Below are 10,765 nucleotides of genomic sequence, written 5' to 3'. Positions count from 1 at the left end.
AACACTTGGTATGAGGAGAGGTAGGACGTGGCCCGTTGGGGAGTGGGTGCACTGAAAGGCTGGGAGGCTGAGTGCACACGCCATTCTCTTCTCCCCACCACGGCAGAGGTCATTGGCTGAGCAGATCGGCCTTGGCTCTGGGCTGCGCAGTTTATGGGGAGGTTATTGCAGGAAAAGTGAAAGTGCTCTTCTTACCTGTTTCAATGTGACTGTTGTTGGTTATTGTGCTTCCCTGGGGGTGCTGAAACATCTTATCTGTAATTCTTATAAAGACATTTTGGTTCATATATCATTTTTACATTGTTGTTTCTATGAGGGAATAAGGATTGAGCCTTACTATTCCTTCATTTTGCTGATCTTCATTTGTATCTTTAAAGAACAGGCTATTCAGTGGGACTGTGGTGGAATATGTGTAGTGATGAATTTAGCCAGGGTGGATACAATAAGTATTAGGACAGTGTGCATCTTCATTTTGGAGAACGTTTTTAGTGTAACAGTATGTTCAGTCTTCTTATATATCTTTATTGTGGTAAAAAGCATATAACATAAAATTTACCCTCTTCACAAATTTTAAGTATATAGTATTGTTAACTATATGCATATTGATGTGTAGAAGACCTTCAAAACTTTTTTATCTTGTTTGACTGAAACTCTGTACCCATTGAATAGCAACTTCCAAGTTCCCTCTTCCCCTAGCCCCTGGCAACCACCATTCCACATTCTGCTTCTATAAGCTTGCTTTATAAAGTAAAACTACAAAATGGTTTTTCTCCTCTGATTGGCTTATGTCCTTAACACAATGTCCTCAAGGTGCATCCATATTGTCACACATTGTAGAATTTCCATCTTGTTTTATTTATTTATTTTTTTTTTAAATTTTATTTATTTATTTATTTTTCCATCTTGTTTTAAAGCTGAATAATACTCCGTTGTATGCATATACCACATTTTCTTTATCCACTTATCTGCTCATAGATATTTAACCTGCTCATCCTTTGTTTTCACTACTCTTTGACTATTTGCAGGCACACATGCCATTCCATGCCTGTGATGCCATCAAGTCAGGTGAATGGGGGATGCTGAATTCACTTATTTTGGGAAATTAAATGTGTATAGGTTACTTGTTCTTTGCCTTTGTTCTAATAGAGTTCTTTTTGTAACTCCATAGGTAAAGGTCCTAGGCTCTGGATTTCTGTTCTTGTCAGGGTCTTTGTTCTGGTTCTGGCTCCTCAACTGTAGTGAAGTCACTGCTTCTGGAGTAGTTTCCAGAGGCTGTGGTAAAAGCTGGTGTCTCTAAATGTTTCCCCTCAGACCCAGGATGGGCAAAATACTTCTCTGACTATATTTCTTAGCTTTTGGAAGTCATGTAACTTTGAATAAGAAATAAATACACTTAAATTTAATTAAAAATCAAGAACCACACAAGCTCTAAGCTTACAAAGTTCTCTTCCCTTGTAGACTGGTTCTCTATTAGAACAAGTGTCCTATTGCCATTTTTTAAAACCCTGAGACACATATCTGGTGCCTTAGCATCCTCTGCAAAGCTGCCTTCACCTCCTGGTTCTTAAAGCTGTAAATGAGGGGGTTTATCAAGGATGTGATCACACCATACTGTATAGAGACAACTTGCTCCAGGATTGATCCTGAAGAGGGGCTGATGTACCTGAATAGAGCCGTCCCATAGAATAAGAGCACCACGGTGAGGTGGGAGGAGCAAGTGGAGAAGGCTTTGACTCAGCCTTTAGAGGAGGAGATACTTAGAATGGCAAGAATAATTTTAGAGTAAGAGAAGAGGATCAGGAGAAGTGTCACAAGTCCTAGAAATGCAGCAGATCCAGTCAGCAGGATGGTGTTAGGTGTGGTATCACTGCAGGAGAGAGGGAAGAGTGAAGGCAGTTCACAGCTGAAGTGGGAGATGATATTGGGACCACAGAACTGTAAGTTCTGGGCACAAAGATTATTCACTAGTGAGTTCAGAAACCCCATCAGCCATGCTGCACTCACCATTGCAGTGCACAGAGGTCCATTCATGATCACAGTGTAGAGCAGAGGGTGACAGATGGCAGCATAGCAGTCATAGGCCATAGCAGAGAGCAGGCAGCTCTCAGTGCCTCCAGAGAAAATGAAAAAGAAACTCTGGGTAATGCATCCCCACACTGAAATGGTTTTCCTCTGAGACAGGAAATTCTGCAGCATCTTGGGCACAGTGACTGAAGAGTAGCATATGTCTAGGAAAGACAAATGACCAAGGAAGAAGTACATGGGCGTGTGCAGGTGAGGATCAGCCCTGATCACCAGGATCATCATCAGGTTCCCCATCAGGGTCAGAAGGTAAATTCCCAAGAAAACAAAGAGCATGGTCTGGATATCCTGGTCAGTAGACAACCCCAGCAGCACAAATTCATCAATAATGCTAAGATTTTTCATGGTTTCTTGTATGTCATATCCCTGTGAGAAACAAATATGTATTCATTTAGTGGCACCATGATATGAGTCACAATCAGTGAATAGGACTTTTTAGTCTATAAAATATCCACTTTTGGGGGCTTCCCAGGTGGCACTAGTGGTAGAGAACCCACCTACCAGTACAGGAAACATAAGAGACGCAGGTTTGCTCCCTGGGTCTGGAAGATCCCCTGGAGGAGGGCAAGGCAACCCACTCCAGTATTCTGTTCTTGTCTGGAGAATCCCATGGACAGAGGACCCTGGTGGGCTATGTTCCATAGTGTCACAAAGAGTCAGACACGACTGAAGTGATTTAGCACACACTTGTGCATCCACTTTTGGAAGTCAGAAATTGAATCCAAGGTTAAAGAATAATCTGTCAATTCTAGTACCCTATTAAATACTACAACTTTTCTTCTCCTGCTTAAGTACTCTTTATCAAATTCAGATTTCCCTCCCATGACATGTAACACTTCCCTAACATATTGGATAGTAGATTTATTCAGCACATTAAAAATTATATCTCTCTGATAGAATTTTATGTTATACACAGGCAAGGATCTTTGTTTTTTCCCCCATGGATGAATTGGTAAGTACCAATAATAGTTACTGACTCCATAATTTTTGAGTAAGAGAAGAGGATCAGGAAATTGTCCTAGTCATAGAAATTTAGTAGACCCAGATATAGGGCTCTAAGTAAACATTTATGGAGTGAAAGAATGAATGCTTCCTCGCAATCTCTTGTCTTAATCTTCATTGGTACCATCCTCTGAATTCTTAGATAATAGACCTTTACAATCTCTAACTTCTCACTCTTTCCCCCAGCCTTTCTTCAACACTTCATATCATCCAACACCTGGTGAACCCTTTTTTCAAAAGCAGAAAGACCCCCATTGGTGAAGCAAATGACATCCTTTTCTGGGTGACCACTTTTCAGAACTTCAATTCAAAAGCTGAAATTCCTGGCACATCTCATCTGACATGTTAACCGAGACCTGTTATCTGATGTCATTATTTTTAAATGAGAATGTGGGACAGAGAGGTGACATGACTTCTACCGTAACTAGATATCTCAGAGCCAGGACTAGGCCAGGGTTTCTGATTTTACAACCAATTCTCCTTCTAGTGTTTCACACACAGACAACAAATGTTTGTGTATTTAAAGGGTTTGTGGTTGAGACTGGTGTGGTTTGGGAGATAAGGAGTGACCCCCACTTTCCTTTGTCCTGTACATTTGCAGTATGCTGTAGGTTATACAGCAGCTTCTGTAATGTAAAATGAACACTAGACTCAAGAGTCAGATTGTCCTTGCTAATTACTGGCTATGAAATCTATTCAAGACATAACCTACTCAAATGAAAATTGGGGAAAAAATGAGGCCAAATGTGGTAAAATCTTTATAGTCTATAAAATAGACTCATTGCTATTTAATTTATAAAAATTAAAAAACTTCCATATATGTACAAGAGTGAAACCATTTATTGTAAATGAAAATTTGTGATCTATTGAGTATTTAGTTTATATATATGTTTTCCTAATTATTTCACCAATGTTGCAAAATTGTTTTCACTAAATACATTTTTTTTAAAGTAAGAAACATGCTTTCTGGTTCCCAATTCATCCCAGCCTGATTGCCAAGACTTTATTTTTTCTTTCCTGACATTCTCTCTCTCTTGCTGGGGTACACTGACTTACCCTGTGCATTTAAATATTGAAATCCATCAGCAAAAGTCTGACTTCCCTTCCTTCTTTCCCTCTCTCCCCAAACCTCATTTCACACATCTTCCTTCCCATTTCCATCTACTTACATCATAAGAGAATAACTGTTGTTTATTTAAAGCATACTTTATGCCAATTACTATAACAAGATCTTGATCTCACTTATTCCTTACACAACCTTGTACCATCGGGAATATTGACCTCATTTCTGTGGGTTGGAAAGATTAAGTGACATACATGGTGATTGAGTTTAAAAGTCGCGAGATTGGGACTTATCCAAGGTCTCTGATTCCGAATCGCATGTTTTTCCTACTTCCCAACACTGCAAACGTTTGCTTCTGAGAAAATCTTCCCTGATTTGGAGATTTTGCTTTCTCTAGAGGGAACTTGGGAGCCCAGGCAGGAATGTGAGGTGGCCTTGGGAGTTTGGCCCAACGACCATGTCTACAACTTCTCTTTACCCAGGGTGTCCCCCTGCTCCTTACCCAGAATGTCTTGACCTCTTGGACCAGAGATGGGGACTTCTGGGCCATGGAAAATTCCAGGAAGAGAAATCTAAGGAAAAGTCAGATTGAGAGCTAAGATCAAATCAGGCTGAAAGGGCAGCACTCTACAGAGGTGGGGGAGTGGGGTAGTAGAGATGGCCCTTCTGGTTTTCCTTCCCCCATTTCTCTGCCTGAAGCCTCTGGAGAAGTCCTGGCACTGATGCATCAAGTAAGTGATGGTAGGCATGAACGTTTAGGATTTATTCTTGCAAAGAACTATTCTCTTCTTGTCCTGTTTCCTAAAAATAGCAGCAAATTTAACTTAAAAAATACCTTTCACATCCATTACACTCATCCAACATCTACTGGTCTTACATTTAGATCCCACCTGGAGGCAGAACACTGGTCAATGAACTTAGGGATCCCCAGGATACCAAACTCCAGTGAAGTTTTCAAGAGCCTTTTTTGGGATCCTTGGAGCTCAAATGTGCTGCCCTAGTAATTCATGGATCATTACATGATCCATGTAATGGATCTAGCCTACTGAGAGGCTAGTAGATGTGGGTCTCTTCGTACTCCACCCCAAGTACTATGATCATCATAGTTTTTCACTATCTAGTCAATACATATGTAGCTTTTTAGTGGATTTTTTAAAAAGTGAGCATAATATTTAACTAATAAAATAATTTTGAAAACAGATGACATGGGGAAATTTGAACAGAGGTGGGGAGAAAGTGTCTCTTTGGTTTCCATATTCACTTCACTCCACCCATCCTCCTTCTTAAAAAGCAACTATTTAAGAAAAAAAGAACAGAAAAATCTCAATTTCGCAAATGGGTAGAGAGTTCAAATTGGTAGGAAAGTTCAGTTCAATTCAGTTCAGTCGCTCGGTTGTGTCCAACTCTTTGTGACCCCATGGACTGTAGCATGCCAGGCTTCCCTGTCCATTACCAACTCTTGGAGCCTACTCAAACTCATGTCCATTGAGTTGGTGATGCCATCCAACCATCTCATTCTTTGTTGCCCCTTCTCCTCCTGCCTTCAATCTTTCCCAGCATCAGGGTCTTTTCAAATGAGACAGTTCTTTGCATCACGTGGCCAAAGTATTGGAGTTTCAGCTTCAACATCAGTCCTTCCAATGAATACTCAGGATTGATCTCCTTTATGATGGACTGGTTGGATCTCCTTGCTGTTACTACTAAATTTTCTGACATTGAGTAGTAATCTTTCCTGTGCTGGATTCATTCGTCAGTTATAATAAGAAATTTAGAGCTGGTGCCCATTAATCCTTCCATTTAGTTGTATCTCTAACTCACTTATTTCCTCATTGAGCAAGCCTCTTCTGGGACTCCGAACTTTTGGGTTAGGCTGTCAACTGCCTCCAAAATAGGGCGCTTGCGCGCGCTCTCTCTCTCTCTCTCTCTTTGAAAGTGTTAATCACTCAGTTGTTCCGACTCTTTGCAGCCCCATGGCCTGTAGCCCGCCAGTCACCTCTGTCCATGGTATTCTCCAGATAGGAATGCTGGAGTGGGTTACCATTTCCTTCTCCAGGGAATCTTCCCAACCCAGGGATCAAGGGATCGAACCTGGGTCTCCTGCATTTCTGGCAGATTCTTTACCATCTGAGGCAACCAGGGAAGCCATATATGTATAGGTGGCGCTGTGCAGAGGGCTCCAAAGACGGCTTAATTCCCAATCAATTCTAGGCCTGGAGTAATGTTCAGACTCAAAGCAGCTCACCTCAAGGTCATTTCTGGTCTGGGCAAAGGCTGAAGTGTCCCAGCACCCAGTTGATTCTTTTTTTAGTCTTTTAGTCTCTGCTAAGAGAATATGACACTCTTCCTTATCATTCTACTCTTCATTTGTCTCCTCAGTCCCGAGGAAAGCTCCTGACCAGTCTGTGTGACTTATATATCTTTCTTCATCAGCACATTGGTGATCTTGTGCCAGCTGAGCCTTGGAGAGGAATGTCAAGTAAGAACCCTCAGGAGCCAAGATCAGTTCACTGCCCTTGGGAGCAGCAGCAGTAGCCAGAGCCAAAGAGGTTCTCAGCCCAGAGATGGGCAAGCTACTAATCCTGCCATGTCCAGAGAAGGACACAGGACTGAAGAATGCTCCTAGCTATAACTTGCTTTGCTATAGGGAAATAAGGAATCAGATGAACTCCAGTGTGTGAGGCTCTGCTTGGAGTCTTCATTCCCTGACAGTCTTGGCATTCTGAAAATAGATACAAACACACACACTCTCTCTCTCTATTCACCCAAGTATGCACATTGTATTTTCCCACTATGACAAGTTCATTCTTACTCATCTGAAGCTACCTGCTCCCTTAATCTCATACTCCTAACTCTCAGCTGATGATCAACAGAGGATATGTTCCTGTTCCTGCTGTGGGCGATCTCTAACTCCTTAACCCCCACACATGGAATTATTCTTCTCTTGTCCCCTACAGCTTGGGAAGGCCCTTTCCTTCATCCCTGGCCATTGCCTCTCTCTGCTCTGGATCCCACCATAACCCTTCCCTTTGGGCATCTCTCTGAATCAATCATGCCTTTTCTCTTCCCTTGTCTCCCCCTTTCCATCAACCCTATCCACTCAGTTTATACATAGAAGCTACTTGTGTTTATCCACTTAAAATAGAGCAGCAACAATGAATAACCTCCTTTCTTCCATAAGAAGCCTTAAAAATGTGATACTATTTGGAGCTGTTTGTGTAATAACATAAATTGCCCTTAAAGGTTTCTATGTGTAAAAATACTAAGAGTTAGGTAACTTTTTGTTTGAGACTTCAAAGAAAGTTCAAGTTGGTATCCATTTTACTCTCATCCATCTAGATTTTACTCCCCGATGTCCCAACCTTTGAAAAATGTATATGAAATATACTACATAGTATGTAATACCTCTGCTGCACTCTGTAGTCAGCCACATGACTGTTTCTACAATGAAACTTCTGAGTACCCCTTCTGCATGGGACTTTCATTGTAGCTGTTTAATTGCTAAGTTGTGTCCAACTCTTTTGTGACCCCATAGACTGTAGTACGTGGGATTTCCCCAGCAAGAATACTGGAGTCTGTTGCCATTTCCTTCTCTAGGGGATTTTTCTGACGCAGGGATCAAGCCTGCATCTCCTGCATTGGCAGGTGGATTCTTTACTGCTGAGCCACCAGGGAAGTCCCCATGGGACTTTAAAAGGCTAAAATAGCCTCATGTCAGTTAATTTCCAGATTTGCCTCCAAATTAGCTTTGGGACAAAATTATTTGTTTTTCAAAGATTTTTTGGAGATTCTAGAACTGAAGATTATGGCTTATAAACCTATTTTAAATTTCTGTATTTAATGGCTTTAATTCTAGTTTCCTATACTATTCCTTGATCTGTCTGCTTTTTCCAATAGCACTACACTGTCTTAATGATTGTAGATATCTTTATCTACATCTCTCTCTCTCTCTCTCTCTCTATATATATATATATATATATATATATATATATATGTTTATGCCTGGTAGTGCTAGTCCTTTATTTTTGTAGTTTTTATTTTGTTATTGTTTGTTTAGTTTTATCATTTCACTTCAGAATCCAATTTTTAATTTGAAAAATTCCCTTGAGAGTTCAACTGGAGTTATTTTTTTCACCAATATATTCGTCAGTAAGCTTTACAATTTGTTCTGTCTTTCATTATTTGAGTCTCTTTGCTTACAATATAGTTTTTTATTTTCTTCACATAGGCCCTAGGCATTTTTGTTCATGTATGATATATACATTTTGGGGGTTATTTTAATTATCATCTTTGCTTTTGAAGCACCCAACTAAATATTCATGCAGCTTGAGCAACTCACCTATGGGTAGAATTAGAAGCAGCTTCCAGGGCTTGTGCTCCATGTTCTTATGAGAGAAATTGGATTGAAGTGGGCTTTGTACTGCTGGGTATTGGGGTGGGAGGCTTCCCTGGTGGCTCAGATGGTGAAGAATCCACCTGCAGTGCAGGAGACCTGGGTTCGATCCCTTGGTCGGGAAGATCTCCTAGATAAGGGAATGGCAATCCACTCCAGTATTCTTGCCTGGAGAATTCCATGGACAGAGGAGCCTGGGGGCCTACAGTCCATGGGGTCACAAAGAGTCAGACATGACTGGACTACTACTGCTACGACTACTGTACTGCTGGATAGGGTGCATTAGCAGCTATTCTTCTGGCCTCTGGTACTTCCAGTTCTTCCCTGACATCATCAGCAACAGGAAGACACTGAGCTCTGTCTTCATCCTAAGCTCGGTTCCTACAGGGAAACATGTCACCCTGTTGCAGCTGCCTATCCAATGCTGTATGTATCTATTTAGGTGTGACCTCACCCAGAGCCCCTGTTGGTGACCTGTGACTTTCTCCCTGCTCCTGGCTTCTACTCTTCCACTCAGGAAACTTCCTGGTTGTCCCTCCTACCTTTTGTGTTAATACTTTCCTTCTGACCCCTACGTATTTTCTAGTTACCATTTCCCTGTTTTATATCATCAGATCTATGTTAAGTTTCTCAGTAACTAAACATAGTTTCTGTGGTCCTCTAAGAAATCACCCTTTTGATTTGACAAATAGAAGAATTTAATTCCTCTTTTGTATTTTTTCTAGGGTTTGGTTCTTAAAGGAAGAAAGGCTCCATTGTGTGCTCAGAATACCATTTTATAATCAGAAAAATCAAAATATATATATTTTGCTTTTCACTGCAGATGATAGGACAAACAAGGAGATGGGGGAAGAGAGAGAGACATACAATGGTCACACATGTGAATTTTGTAGTGCTGAATTTCTGGATGTCAATCCCGACTTCATCATTCACTGGCTAAGTGACCTTAGGCAGGTTAGTGGGCTCAGCAAGCCTCAGTTTCTTCATTTGTAAAAAGGAACTTCTATCTTACAATGTTGTTGTAATGAATAAATAAGATTTTTTATAATATACATAACACTGATAGCTTGATAAATTGTAGCTCTTTTGTCTATTTTTATGGCAAAAATGAAAGTAGATAAAGGAAACTTACAAATTATCAAATGCTACATTATGAAGAAAATAAACCCATAATTTATGACAGTGAATGTAAAAATCACAGTGGTATTAAATACAAATTTTAAGTATCCTTATTAAAAGGCACAGATTTAAGAAACAAAAATCTAATGATATGGTGCTTAAAGGTAATCCAAATACAACAAAATAATATAGAAACCTTAAAACTATAATGATAGACAAAGACATATATGGAGAAAGTACCTGAAAAAAAAAGTGGAAATATTAACATCACAGAAAGTGAAATCAAAGAAAAAACACTAAACTATATACTAAGCACTAAACATTTTATAATATTTATAGTAAACACTAAACCTTTTATAATGATGAGGTATAAGCTACCATGAAGACAAAGCTATTATGATCTTTTAAGACTACAAAGTTCAGTTTCAAAATGAATGAAGCAAAAACATGGTAATAGCATGATTTATGACCAAAGACACATGATGGTGGCACACTTATATACATATTTTTTAAAGTCTTGGGCAAATGAAATGAAGTGAAAGTCAACAACATTACAAAAGATTTCAGCATACAGTGATTAGGATAACGTAATGCTGCTGCTGCTGCTGCTGCTAAATTGCTTCGGTTGTGTTCGACTCTGTGCGACCCCATGGACAGCAGCCCACCAGGCTCCTCCGTCCAGGGGATTCTCCAGGCAAGAATACTGGAGTAGGTTGCCACTTCCTTCTCCCAGATAACACAATATTAACACCTAAATAACAGTCACTTTTAATAATAAATATGCACATGAACACTTCTTCAATAAAAATAATTCAGTAGTATATGAAAAGATATATCCGTGCATGGATTTTCTCATGAATGTAAGAGTCATTTAATGTTAGGAAATTTTGCAATACATCCAATAAGAAGACATGATAATCTCAATAAGAGGTGAAAATCTACTTTACAATATTCAAATCTATTTTGATAGTATATCTTTTTTTTTCCTGGAATATTTTCTTTTTTTTTCTTTTTTTTTTTACCTTCTTAAAATTCAACTTTTTTTAATGTTTTTTTCCATTTATTTTTATTAGTTGGAGGCTAATTATCAAGGGTGAAACAGATCACCA

At 39.7% G+C, this 10,765-nt stretch overlaps 1 pseudogene; it reads right to left on the bottom strand.

Annotated features, from left to right (window-relative positions):
• Positions 1-1,497: 1,497 nt before the first annotated feature.
• Positions 1,498-2,427, bottom strand: LOC122678747 (annotated as a pseudogene).
• Between the last annotated feature and the right edge of the window lie 8,338 nt (positions 2,428-10,765).

The sequence above is a fragment of the Cervus elaphus genome, chromosome 3 (assembly GCF_910594005.1).
Source record: "Cervus elaphus chromosome 3, mCerEla1.1, whole genome shotgun sequence".
Lineage (NCBI taxonomy): Eukaryota > Metazoa > Chordata > Mammalia > Artiodactyla > Cervidae > Cervus > Cervus elaphus.
The sequence above is the reverse complement of the archived record's forward strand: the minus strand, read 5'-3'. Positions and strand labels throughout refer to the sequence as shown.